The following is a 14,232-nucleotide window of genomic DNA, read 5'->3' on the forward strand; positions in this document are numbered from 1 at the left end:
TCTCCCTACTTTTATTGTTTGCATGATGACCTCACGTTCCCAGTAAAAAGATGCTTTCCACTATAGGGACAACATAAACAGCAAAGGCTTCTGAAAGGCAAACGCCAGGGTCAAGCACAAGTGTGATCCATTGTTACAGTTATGCATTGATTTATAAATTTAATTTGGAATGGTTGTGTTATTTTGATTACCACATCCATGTGCACACCATAAAGGTCAGTAGCAGAGGGACTTTAGTTGAAGGTTGGATTGTGTTTATTGGTAATACATTCAGATGAACTGTCTTGGGCAACACCGTCAAAAAGATACTAACTGAATTACCTCCAATAAATTCTGATTCCCAAGCCCATTCTGACATATTCATCCATGGCCTCTTCTTGTGCCAAGGTGAGGCCATCTCAGTTGGAGGAACAAGATATTCTTTCAGGGTAGTCTTCAACCTGATGGCATGAATATCGATTTCTCCTTCCAATAAAAATATTCCCTCCCCTTCCCTCCTCCCTCTTTTCCCCACTCTGGCCTTTTACCCCTTCTCACCTGCCTATCACCTCCCCCTGAGTCCCTTCCTTCTTCCCTTTCTCCCACGGTCCACTCTCCTCTCTTGTCAGATTCCTTCTTCTCCAGCCCTTTACACCTTTCCCTCCCACTTGGCTTCACCTATCAGCTTCCCACTAGCCTCCTTCCCCTCCCCCCCCACCTTTTTCTTCTGGTGTCTTCCCCTTCCTTCTCAGTCCTGAAGAAAGGTCTCGGCCAAAAACGTTGACAGTTTATTCATTTCCACAGATGCTGCCTGACCTACTGAGCTCCTCCAGCATTTGGTGTGTGTTGCTCTGGATTTCCAGCATCTGCAGACTTTTTTCTGTGTTTAAGAATTATCTCCTCCCTTCCACCTGCACCTTCAGTCCAGCAATTTTTCTCATCACTACCTTTGCAAAGAGCAGGGAACTGTCCATGGCAAAGTTGTGTGTGTATGGAATCTGCTGCAGCAAAGAGCTCCTCCAAGAAATCCAAGGAGTGGTTTCTTTGTTTCAGCTCACCATTCTTCTGCTGCTCTTGTGACAGAATAATGCTTTTTTTTGGCATGTGTGTTTCTCATATTTACCAGGTCTTTTTGAGGAGTTATGCCTGCAGTCCTCATCGTCCAATCTAAGGCCACTGATGGTTTCTCAATGATAGCTCAAATACAGATAGCCATGCAAACTCTGCACATTGAAAGCAACTTAACTCCACCCAGGATCAGATTTATTAGCAATGACTTAAGTTGGCATCAAGCATAGGGATCCACAAGGTGCTCACTTTGGAGTAGCTGAGGTCATGAAGTATGAAGATGAAGGAGATCAGGCACCATCTGTGGAATGGAATAAACTCCTCTCCTATCAGAGTTCTTCTTTTTCAGCCCTTTACCTTTTCCACCTATCACATCCCGGCTTTTCATTTTCACTGCCCACCTGGCTTCACCTATCACCTTCTAGCTAGTACTCCTTCCCACTCCTCTCACTTTCTTTCCAGTTCTGATAAAGGTTCTCAGCCTGGAACATTGACTGTTTAGTCTTTTTCATAGATGCTGCCTGATCTGCTTCCTCCAGCATTTTAGACCATAAGATATAGGTACAGAATTAAGCCTTCCGGCTCATCGTGTGTGCTTCAGCTATTTCTTCATGGCTGATCCATTTTCCCTTTTGGTCTCAATCTCCTGCCTTCTCCCTGTGTCAGTTCATGCCCTGATGAATCAAGAAATTATCAATATCTGCCTTAAAGACTGTAAAGACTCGGCCTCCACAGCTGCCTGTGGCAAAAAGTTTCTCAGATTCATCACCCTGTGGCTAAACTTTGTGTGTGTTGCTCTGGATTTCCAGTATCTGCAGAATCTCTGGTGTTTATGAAGATGAAGGAAGCAGCTAAAATGAAAGATGCAGTATATTTAAAACGTGCGCAGGGGCCATAAGCCCCAAAGCCTTCTGGAGGACACCAAGGTCAAGCAAGTGGCTTCTGGGCTCTTGAAGCCTGAATTACATTCAATTTTCCTCCTTCTTGACAGCAAGTTATCTTAGGTTTATCAGTCAATATTCCAACGACCTCAGGAGCACACATGGCAAAATATTTGTGAAGGGTGTGCAAAATAGAAAAGGTATTCGGCAAGATTTAAGGTGGAAAAACTGTTGTTGCTCGGAACAGCAGTGTAATCATTCAAAACAGATTAAGCAAAACTGAAGGCACACAAAAGAAGACCCAAATTAGTAGTGCTATTCGGGATGACAGGGTGGAGAAATGTCTCTACCAAAGGAGGTGAAAGGCGGTCCTTCCTTCTGCTAGACTACAGGTCACCCTTGGACAAGGTGTAGCATCTGCTTAACCCCTCGATCAGTCATGTGAAGCCATGGGATAGTCGTATGAGCAGCCAGTGCACATCACAAGTCCTGGTGATGAAGCCACTGACGCCAGGCAGACAACTTCTGAAGAGTATTGATAATGGCTGGGGTCACCCGGTTTGTAAAGACATCGCTCAGAAGAAGGCAATGGCAAACCGCCTCTGTAGAAAAATTTGCCAAGAACAATCATGCTCATGGAAAGACCATGATCGTCCACACAAACAGATGATTCAGGATAATCTACATAACAAAGTCCAGATCAAGGATTGTTTCTCTGGCTGAGTGAAACACAAATTGATTTGCTATTTATTCGACTGACAGCACTGGGCAATGGAAAAGTCACAGTTGCATGCACTGTAGGAGGTTGGGTTCTTATATCACTGTCAGTTACATTAACTGACTTCCTGGATTTCAACTCAATTAGAGCAGCATTCCCAGGCATTAATAAATCAATATTGATGCTATTGCAATATATTTTGAATGTATTTCATTAGACATTTCAGTTTAAAGATTGACAGCGGATTAAAACTTGACAAGACATGAGCACATCTCCTCCATTATTTAGGGCCATGCTGATGACAATAGTCTAAATATAATTGCATTGTACAGCAGAATAATGTGTTTGTTTTTAAAAATAAAATATCATTATATTGCTTTGTTATTCCTTTCTTTTAAAACACTCGATACACAACTGTATTCTTGTGAAGATAGAAAGTCACCATGTTCATCTGACAAGATTTATTTGATCCAGCATCAAAAGATTAAGGTAATTGGAGTTATTTGGAGAAATGATGACCAGAATTCTCTCAAGTACTCCCTTCTTCAATGTTTCCATCATCACTATGTATTTTGTGAAGGAATGGATATGTGGATGATGAACATATATTTAGGGAGCTTTCCCATTGAATTCTCACAGAAGGAAAGTGAACTGACTGCATCAATGTCTGGCATTGTTGGGGGGGGGGGTGCTACTGCACAGGATCAAAGTAAGCTGCAGAGAGTTGTAATTTCAGCTCCATCATGGCCACTAGCCTCTGTAGGATCCAAAGACATCTTCAAGGACCGATGCCTCAAAAAGGTAGCGTTCATCGTTAAAGACCCCTATCACCCAGGACATGCCCTCTTCACGTTTTCTCATTGCTACCATCAAGAAGGAGGTAGAGGAGCCTGAAGCCACACACTCAACGATTCAGGAACAGCTTCTTCCCTGCTGCCATCTGATTTCTGAATGGACATTGAACCGATGAACACTACCTTATGACTTTTTTATTTCAGTTTTTGCACAACTTATTTAATTTAACAATTGTATATATATTCAAACTTTAATTCACAAGTTTTTTTCTTTGTTACTATGTGTTTTGTTGTGCTGCTGCCATAAAGTTAACAAATTCCACAACATATGCCAGCAATATTAACTGACTCTGAAGCATCTTCAGTGATAGATTTAGTTACTTGATAAGTGTTCCTGAAAGCGCTGGCTTGGAGCCACTCTTATCCACTGGGAAGGTTTGAACTGCATCGAATACAACATGAGCTACAGCACAAACTTTGATCTACATTTTATATAATCAGTGTTAACTATACAAAACACTTCTGAAACACAGTGGGAATATATTAGATGTACACATAGGGAATATGGCCACAAAGGCTTCTTAGGCAGATTGCTTCTTTGCAAAACCTCTACACCTTACTTCTGTAGGCTCATATCGTGCCCTCCATCCCTGTCTCTGGCACGGCTCTACCAGCTGCTGGTATTTGGCTTTCTAACGAACAAAAAAGCCTCCACAATCCAGTCTTCCTAAGGGGCTGTCAGTTCTACCATGACCGCCTGCTTCAAGGTTTCTGACAGAATGACCATGTCAGGCCTCAGGGATGATGATGTGATGAAGTCAGGGAACTTTAATCACTTGTCAGGCTGAATTACTCGTACAAATTTGTTCTACCACTGGATTTTCTACCCATGATTATGCTGGTGAATTTTCAAATTCACAGAATTAGCAAATATATAAAACAATCACTGTAAAAACAAGGAAATACAAATGAGAAAAATATCAGCAACTGTACAGTAGTTTTATCACAGCAGAAGCTTCAATGTTGCTACTCAAGTTACAATTCCAAGACACTCTGTGAACAAAGAGTTTAATGTATGCTGTATTAATTTCATAGACTGGGTAACAGTGGATCAAATGGAGATAATGGAGACTTATTTCTGTAACGGCTCTTCTGTCTTCATGTTTAATCTTCTCTTATTGATAAACTAAACTCATTTTCTACTGAGGTTTACACCCAGGACTTTCCACACCAAGGCAAACCTGATATCTACGACAGAATGGAAACATTTAATTCAATGCTCAAGCCAGGATAACATCATTCCTACATAAGGCTGCACGATGGATTAGCAGTAGCGTTGCCTGCGAGAAACACTGTTTTGTACTAAGCACAAACATCCGCTGACGTTAAAGAGAAGAAAAGGCCAACTCCAATTCTTGCATTCAACCAGCATCGAGTTCTGCTGATCTCTATTATTGCTATTGGGGGAGTCTAAAACCGGAGGGCACAAGCTCGGAATAGAGGGACGTCCATTTAGAATGGAGATGAGGAGGAATTTCTGTAGCCACAGAGTTGTGAATCTGTGGAATTTGTTGCCACAGACGATGTAGAGGCCAAGTCATAGCGTACATTTAAGGCAGAGGTTGATAGGTAGATTCTGGATTAGTCAGGGCATGAGGGGGTAAGGAGTGAAGCCAGCAGATTGGTGCTGAGAGGGAAAATGGATCAACCATGATGAAATGATGCAGCAGACTCGATCCCTGATTCTGCTTCCCTATCTTATGGTCTTATGATCTATTCCTCTCAGTAGAGGTGTGGAACATGAACCATTAAAACATCTAACATCAGAGGTGCAGAGGGACATAGGAGTCCTCGTGCAAGTCTCCCAGGAAGTTAATTCACAGGATGAGCCTGTGGTAAAGAAGGCAAATGCAATGTTGGAATGTATGTCAAGGGGAATAAAATATAAAAACAAGGAAATAATGCTGCAACTTTATAAGGAACTAATCAGGCCACATGGAATATTGTTAAAAGTTTTGGGCCCATTATTTTGAAAAGGATGTGTTGGCGTTGGAGAGAATCCAGAGGAGGTTGACGAGGATGATTCCGGGAATGAAGGGATTAAATATGAGGAGTGTTTGGCAGCTTTGGGCCTGTACTCACTGGAATTTAGAAGAATGCAGGGGATCTCATTGAATCTTACTGAATGTTGGAAGGACTAGACAATGTGGATGTGAAGAGGACATTTTCTATGCTGGGGGTATCCAGAATTAAAGGGCACAGCCTCAAAATTGAAGGGCTACCTTTTAGAACAGAAGTAAGGAGGATTTCTTTTAGCCAAAGAGTGGTGATTGCTCCGCCACAGACTGCAGTGGAGGCCAAGTCTGTGGGTATGCTTAAAGCAGGACTTGATAGATTCCTGATTGGTCAACGCAGTAAGGGATAGGGTGAGAAGGCAGGTGTATGGGGTTGAATGGGATCTGGGATCAGCCATGATGAAATAGTGGAGCAGACGCGATGGGCTGACTGGCCTAATTCTGCTCCTGGTCTTATTTATTTCCTCCCCCTCTCCTTTTCTTCTATTTCCCACTCTGGCCTCTTACCTCTTGTCACCTATCACCTGCCTCTGGGCCCCCTCCTCCTTCTCTTTCTCCTATGGTCCACTTTCTCTCCTATCAGATTCTTTCTTCTCTAGCCCTTTTTCCTTTCCCACCCACCTGGCTTCACATCATCTGCCAGCTAGCCTCCATTCCCTCCTCCCACCTTTTTATTCTGGCATCTTCCCCCTTTCTTTCCAGTCCTGAAGAAGGGCCTCAGCCCAACACACCAACTCTCCTTTCATCTCCGTAAATGCTGCCTGACCTGCTGAGTTCCTCCAGCATTTTGCGTGGGTGTTGCAGTCTACTTCCTGTGCAAAGCCATTGAATGGAGAAGCCCATTTGACTAAAAAACCAGAAAAGCTATCAGCTATTGATGGGCAACAAAAATAAGCAAAACCCAAAATAAAAAATGGAGGCACAGCAGTAAGCTGGCTTTATCGGCACAAGGATATCAATTGAGGGAAATCAGGTAAATTCAAAAAGGACAGCAAAGGACTATCAAGGGCTTAATAAAGCAACAGACCAGGATTATCAACACTGAAATGCTGTGAAAGTGCAGAGATTTTGTTTAAATATTTCAAACATTCTGTGCCCAAATAAGAAAACTTCTGTTTATTTATTAGTAACTTGCTTGTTGGAATACAGCGTGGAACAGGCCCCTCTTTGAGCCGTACCACCCAGCAATCCCCTGATTTAACCCTACCCTAATCACAGGACAATTTCCAATGAACAAGTAACCTACCGACTGGTCCGTCTTTGGACTGTAGGAGGAAACCCATGCGGTCACGAGGAGGATGTACAAAGTCTTTACAGGCAGCAGCGGGAATTGAACCCAGGTGGCTGATACAGTAAAGCATTGTGCTAGCCACTATGCTTTTCAAAATATTTCAGCTAGATTTCCATGTAGTTAGCTGTTATATGCAAGTATTTGAAGGAGACACAAGCATGCACCGGTGACTAACAACAAATCTAATAGTCACTGTGCAGATAGGAAGACCCAAACAGACAAGAAACAGTTTTAGAAAAACTGAGCAATTTCAAGTCAAAAATTCAATTGTGACAAATTCAATGTCACCCTATAATTGCTTATAACAACCAAACCAGTTATTAATATGCAGCTGTTCAATGCCTCATAAGCTCCCTGGTCTATAATCCTGACCATTTCTTTTCTTTAGGGTTTAACATGTTTATTTATGATTGGAATATTCCAAAAATATTTCAGTTGGCAATCCTGACCATTTCATTCTGTAGTTCTCTGTTCAGATACTACTCAAAATAAATACTTTTTCTTCTCTGTGACATCCATTAATTGATCCTTTGAAAAAGGCAATCCTTACCTTAATCCATCTTAATCAATTTAAGTGTTACTTAAGTGAACAGTTTTACATTTAACCTTTAGATAACCACATTCTGTCCTGTACATTTCAACCCCCAAAACCCGCTACACCCACTAATAAAGGCATATTGTATCTTTATTGCAGATTGACTGGCTGCTATTAATTATCCATCATAAGGTAAGGTGCCTCCTACTAATTATTCCTTAAATTGTACCTGTCTTAGGAGAGATATTTTAATATTGACATTATAATTTTGATATATTGTCGTCGGTAATATCCTTACAGAACTGTGCAAAAGTTTTAGACTCATACACTTACACAGTATTGTATTTGTCAATGTGAAGTGGAGAGCGAGTTTGTAAATCTGATGGAAGCAAAGGATGTTGGGAATGGTGAGGGTGGAGTGCCGTGGGAGGGGTGTGCGATAGGTGTCAGAGAACGAGTACCTGGGTGGATGGTGGTGTGGCGCAGGTGCAGACACACCCAGTTCTGAGACACCAGGCAAGGTCATTTGATTGCAAACAATCGGTTTATTGATCATTACAGAATATCTCTTGGGTGCTTACCACTCCCTCCCCTCTCCCTTCCCCTTTTCCCAACCATGATTCCCCTCTCCCTGCCCCCTTCGCACTCAGTCCATGTGCTCCAGTAACCATCACCTAATCTAATAGTCCCCGTTTAGATAGGAAGACCCAAACTGACAAGAAAAAGTTTTAGAAAATATCAGAATCAGGTTTACCATCACTCACGTCAGGATTGTGTTCTTGCGGCAACTGTACTGTGCAATACATAAAACCACTACACTATTGTGCAAAAGTCTTAGGCACTCTAGCTGCAATATATATATGTGCCAGAGACTTCTGCGCAGTACAGTATATCTTAAGTAAATTAAAGTAATTGTCACAATCAGCAGCTAAATATAATGGATAATGTGTGATTTCATGATTACATTGTTTCTCTGTGGTTGGGAATACCATTGTTGCTTTCTCTGCTCTGTTAGACCACTGAAGTCTATAAATGATTGCTTTCAGCTCAGGAATTAGTGGTTTGAGGAACATTTAGCTTAAACCCACTACAAGTCACTTTAGTTAATACCACTGACAAAAGCACGCTTTATCTTAAATACCACCTTCTAATTGACAATTAGTGATCGCACCTTCTCCTTGGACTGATTGTGGTTTCCAAGAAAGAAAATAGCCAATGAGGTTGCTTCACGTGCAAATCAATTTTCTTTGTCGTTTTATTTACTAAATTTTAAATGCTTTCCTTTATAATGAAGTCAAGTTGGTTGTTTAAGTTAAAACTTACTAACGCACATAAAATGCTGGAGGAACTCAGCAGGTCAGGCAGTATGTATGGAAGTGAAAGGATAGTTGATGTTTTGGGCCGAGACACTTCTCCAGAACTTCAAACTCATTATTCTTATTGATGTGACAAGAACATTCAAAAATACTAGTTTCCATTATGTTCATTGCAATTAAGTACATTGTTGTAGAAACATTGCATGTTCTATTGCTTCTATTACTCATTTCTATTGTTTGCATGATTTATGCTTTTTTCTCTTTGCACATTGAGCACATTGAGTGTTGGTCTTTATTTTTTTTAATTGAGGTCTTTCAGCTTTCTTGTTTCGTGGCTGCCTGCAAGCAGACAAATCTCAAGGTTGTAAAATTTATGCATACTTTGATTATAAATGTACTTTGAATCTTGAAGGACACTCAAAGCTGCTACACAGGTTGACTCTGGTTAAGAAGGCATATGGTGCATTGGCCTTCATCAACCATGGGATTGAGTTTGAGAGCTGAGAGGTAATGTTACAGTTTTATAGGACCCTGGTGAGACCCCTCTTGGAGTACTATGCTCAATTCTGGTTGCCTCAACACAGGAAGGACATGGAAACCATTGAAAGACTGCAGAGGAGGTTTACAAGGATGTTACCTGGATTGGGGAGCATGCCTTATGAGAATAGATTGAGTGAACTTGGCCTTTTCTCCTTGGAGCGACAGAGGATGAGAGATGACCTGATAGAGGTGTACAAGATAATGAGAGATATTGATCGTGTGGACAGTCAGAGGCTTTTTCTCAGGGCTGAAATGGCTAGCATGAGTGGGCATAGTTTTAAGGTGCTTGGAAGTAGGTACAGAGGAGATATCAGGGGTAAGTTTGTTTTTTTTTACGCAGAGTGTTGAGTGTGTGGAATGGGCTGCCGGCAGCAGCAGTGGAGGTGGAAATGATAGGGTCCTTTAAGAGACTCCTGGATAGGTACATGGAGCTTAGAAAAATAGAGGGCTATGGGTAAGCCTAGGTGGTTCCAAGGTAAGGACGTGCTCGGCACAGCTTTGTGGGCCGAAGGGCCTGTATTGTGCTGTAGGTTTTCTATGTTTCTATGTTCCCATGAATCTTAGACATGTGAACAGACATAGTAAAAGTTGCAGTTGATTAAACAGTAAACCTGTTGAATAGGCAGATCAAAATAAAGGAACACACACAAACTGCTGCAGGTGTTCCTCCAGCATTTAGTAAGCGTTGCCTGGATTTCCAGCATCCGCAGATTTTCTCTTGTTTGTGATCAAAATAAGAAATTGGTTTACTTAAAATTCAAGCTTGGTTTCAGGGAATGGTTCCCTTTTATACACTTCAAATAATTTTACTCCACAGTCCAACAAAATATTTTTTAAAAATTTTAAATGTTATTGTTTACATAAGGAAATGGTCTCTGTTCTTGGCAATCTTTCAAACACCTGTAAAAGGTATAAGTGAAGGAGTCATTTTCAGAAATCAAGTTTAAAGCTAAGCAAACCAATCATTTTGGTTTGCTGTGAATATCATAAGTGTTTCAACTATTTTTATTAACCAAAATTCTTATTACTTCTGCTGACACGTCTAGGCAGAGACCCTTCCTCAGGACTGCAGTCAATTGAATGTGAGTACCTGGGATCCTTGGTGGGTCCAAACTGAAAGTGGATCCTGAAGAAGGCTCTCGGCCCGAAACATCGACTGTCATTTCCATAGATGTTGCCTGAGCTGCTGAATTCCTCCAGCGTTTTGTGTGTGTTACATAGCTGAAAGTTATGGAAAGAGTTGAAAATCAACATTACTCCACTCTAAATGCATTTAATCAAATCTTTAATATTTGCATACTTTAATAAACACTAAATTCAAAGTTTTATGGAACACAAAACCACACTTAATAACACAGACAGAAAATCTTCAGAGCACACGGACTGGTATTCAAATAATTAACATGTTCACCAAACTTCTTAAGCCTTATTTGCACAACTTTAATATCAGTTTAACTTTAAACATCTGAAATGTCAGATACTAAGCAGGAACACTGGATGATGACTAGTGCCGTTGCAAAAATGGGATGGGCCCTTTGCCCAGAACAATTTTCACTGGGCAACAGCAGAGAGGCCCACGATCACAATCAAAAAATTCTCTGCAGCTGTTTTAGAATCGACTGAGCTGTGAGTTGCCAGAAGAGTTTGAGATTGGGGGACAACACGGTGCCATAATATAAAATGGTGAAGCATCCTTGACTTTGAGTCTTGTCATTATTCTTGGAGGTCAAAGGTTAACTGTGTTCCATATTAGACAGCCTGCTTTCAATCATGGTATTATACTCTAATAATGCTCATCTCCTCTCAGATATGCACTGTGGATAATGGCAAATGTGAGACAGATTCGTACGTCGACTGTTATTCATTTCCATAGATGCTGCCTGACCTGCTGAGATCCTCCAGCATTTTGCATGTGTTGTTTCAGACCCGGCTGGTCCTCTATTGACTGAAATTAGACCTCCCAAGACAGGAAGATGGCTGTCATATGACAGTCACATGAAAACATAATTAAAGACTGCTTAGCTTCCAGAAATGGAAAGAATTAAATGGTGTCCATTGTCATGTTTTAATTACAGCAGGGGTTCCCAACCTTTTTAATGCAGGGAACCCCTGGGTTAGAGCATCATTTTAAAATACGAGAGTTAATTGTGAAATAATTCATAAAACTATAAGATATAGAAGCAGTATTAGGCCATTCAGCCCGCAATGTCTTGGCTGATTGATTTTCCCTCTCAAACCCATTCGCTTGTCTTCCTCCATAACCTTAGAATTCCTTGCTAATTAAGTACCTATCCAGTTCAGCTTTAAATATGCCCAATGACTTGGCATATTTATCTGTTTGTGGCAATGAACTCTGCAGATTCACACCCTCGGGCTAAAGAAAATCCCCCCCCCCCCATCTCTAATTCCAAAAGACGATTCTTCTATTCTGAGACTGCGCCCTCTTGTCCTAGACTCTCCCACCATTGGAAACATTTCTCTGCATGTTCACTTTATCTAGACATTTCAGTTTTCAGTAGGTTTCAATGAGATTGGCAAGGTCAGCATGAATGAGATGGGCCAAAGGGCCTGTTTACAGGCTGTGTAATTCTAAAATACTATGGCTTTCAGAGCTGCATGTATGAATCTAATGGTTGCATATTGTCAACATACTATGATAACAAAATGTACTTTGAATTCTATTAATGCAGCAATGCAGCAGCATAATTAAGGAATTAAATCTTAAACCTATAACTACCACCAATTTAAGAAATAAAGTAGAACACTCTTAAAGAATATTTGATCCAATTTTAGCATTTCTAATAGGAGTCCTGAACTGGTGCTGGCATTGAACACAAGTTTTAGCACACCTAAGTAAATCCAGTCCAATTTTTGGGCATATAATTGACAAATAGTGGCATGGTAGCATTAGCATAACGCTTTACCATACCAGTGACGCAGGTTCAATTCCCACCTCTGCCTGTAATAAGGAGTTTGCACGTTCACCCCATGACTGCAGGAGTTTCCTCCATGTATTCCCGTTTTCCCCCACAGTCCAAAGACGTAATGGTCGATAGGCTTATTGGTCATTGCAAATTTTTAGCCTGGGTTAAATGGTGGGGGGTATCTAGACAGATAAATAACAGATCTCTTCTGTAGTGCCAATATAATTCAAACCCACACTACAGGCACAAAATATGGCAAGGTCAGAGGCTGTGCAATACACAGCTCCTTTTTTTTACTGTGCACTATACCAACAGTTATGGTTGAAATGACAATAAAAGTGATTTGACTTGACTTGACTTGACATATTTATCCTATGCAACTCCAACCCATTAAAGGTATTTCAAACATTGTCAATATTACGAGTAAAAAAAGATGACACCAGTAAAACCTGAAGGATAAATCCTACTTGGAATTGGAATTAGTTTCTTATTCCCACGTGTATTGAGATACAATGTAAAGCATATCTTGTATACTGTTCCTTCAGATCAAACCTAAACACGGTGCATTGAGGTAAAACAATAACAATAAAGTATAACAGCTACAGAGAAAGGGTTAAGATCATACCAAGGTGGATGATGAGGTCAAGAGTTGTTCTTATCATACTAGGGAACCATTTAATAGTCTTATAACAGTGGGATAGAAGCTGTCCTTGAGCCTGGTGGTACAGTCTTTCAGGCTTTTGTATCTTCTACCCAGTGGAAGAGGAGAGAAGAGAGTATGTCTGGGGTGGGCGGAGTCCTTACATGTTGGTTGCTTTACTGAATCAGTGAAAAGTACAGGCTGATGCTGGTTTTCCACGTGCTGAGTCACGTCCACAACTCTGCCAGTTCTTGCAGTCACATGAACAGCAGTTGCCAAACCAAGCTGTTACACATCCAGATACGATGTTTTCTACGGGGCATTGATGAAAGTTGGTAAGAGTCAACAGGGACATGTCAAATCTCTTCAGCCTTCTGTTGGTAAGCTTTCTTAGTCATGGTGTCTCCATGGTAACAGTATTCACACAAAATATTTTCTTATGACAGGATTTAATTAATTCCCGCCGAGGTAAAAGAAAAGTTAAGAATAGTTTTATTTACTCAAGCTCCATAAACAAATTAGTAGGAAAGAATTCCTGGTATGGAAGCCCATTGCTCTTGAATGGAAAATCCTACAAACACTGGTGGATACAGCCCAGATGAAGCCCTGCCCACCACTGAACACATCTATATGGAGCACTGTCGCAGGAAAGCAGTATCCATCATCAGGGTCCCCCACCACCCAGCCCATGCTCTCTTCTCACTGTTGCCATCAGGAGGAGGGTACAGGAGCCTCAGGACTCACACCACCAGGTTCAGGAATAGTTATTACCCCTCAACCATCAGGCTCTTGAACCAGTGGGGATAACTTAACTAAACTTCACTTGCCCTACACCGAAATGTTCCCACAATCTATGGGTTCACTTTCAAGTACTCTTCATCTCATGTTCTCGATATTTATTTTTTATTTATTCATTATTATTATATGTTTATTTTGTTTTGCATTTGCACACTTTGTAATCTTTTGCACATTGGTTGTTAGTCCATCTTATTGGGTGTGGTCTTTCATTGGTTCTTGGATTTACTGAGTATGCCCACAAGAAAATTAATCTCAGGGTTGTATATGGTGACACACATGTACTTTAATAATAAATTTACTTTGAACTTTTTTTGTCTTTTGCACGTTGGTTGTCTGTCCTGTTGGTGCAGTTTTTCAATGACTCGATTATGTTGCTTTGTTTTTGCTGAGTATGCCTGCAAGAAAATGAATATCAAGGTTGTATATAGTAACATACCTGTACTTGGATAATACTTTGATTTTGACCTTTGAATTCCTTCGAGCACAGACTGATTATATCTCTAGTAAGTAGCTGGCAGGTAGTTATTAATATTTTTATTGTGACTGTCAGTTATGATGTTTAGGATCTTTATGTTTCACCTCAGCAGGGGTGTGGATGAGTCAGTCATGTTGTCAGTCAAGAAGGACCTGACAGAGGACGTAGAGAAATATATATCAGGGAGAAAAGGCTGAT

General features: G+C 40.8%; 1 long non-coding RNA gene across 1 annotated transcript in view; it reads right to left on the reverse strand.

Annotated features, from left to right (window-relative positions):
* Positions 1-10,298: 10,298 nt before the first annotated feature.
* LOC132383359 (uncharacterized) overlaps positions 10,299-14,232 on the reverse strand; it is a 247,973-nt gene continuing 244,039 nt past the window's right edge. Inside the window, exon 6 of the long non-coding RNA XR_009508641.1 lies at positions 10,299-10,418. This is a non-coding gene — a long non-coding RNA (uncharacterized LOC132383359). The remainder of the gene's footprint in view (positions 10,419-14,232) is intronic.

This window comes from Hypanus sabinus, chromosome 30, assembly GCF_030144855.1.
Source record: "Hypanus sabinus isolate sHypSab1 chromosome 30, sHypSab1.hap1, whole genome shotgun sequence".
Lineage (NCBI taxonomy): Eukaryota > Metazoa > Chordata > Chondrichthyes > Myliobatiformes > Dasyatidae > Hypanus > Hypanus sabinus.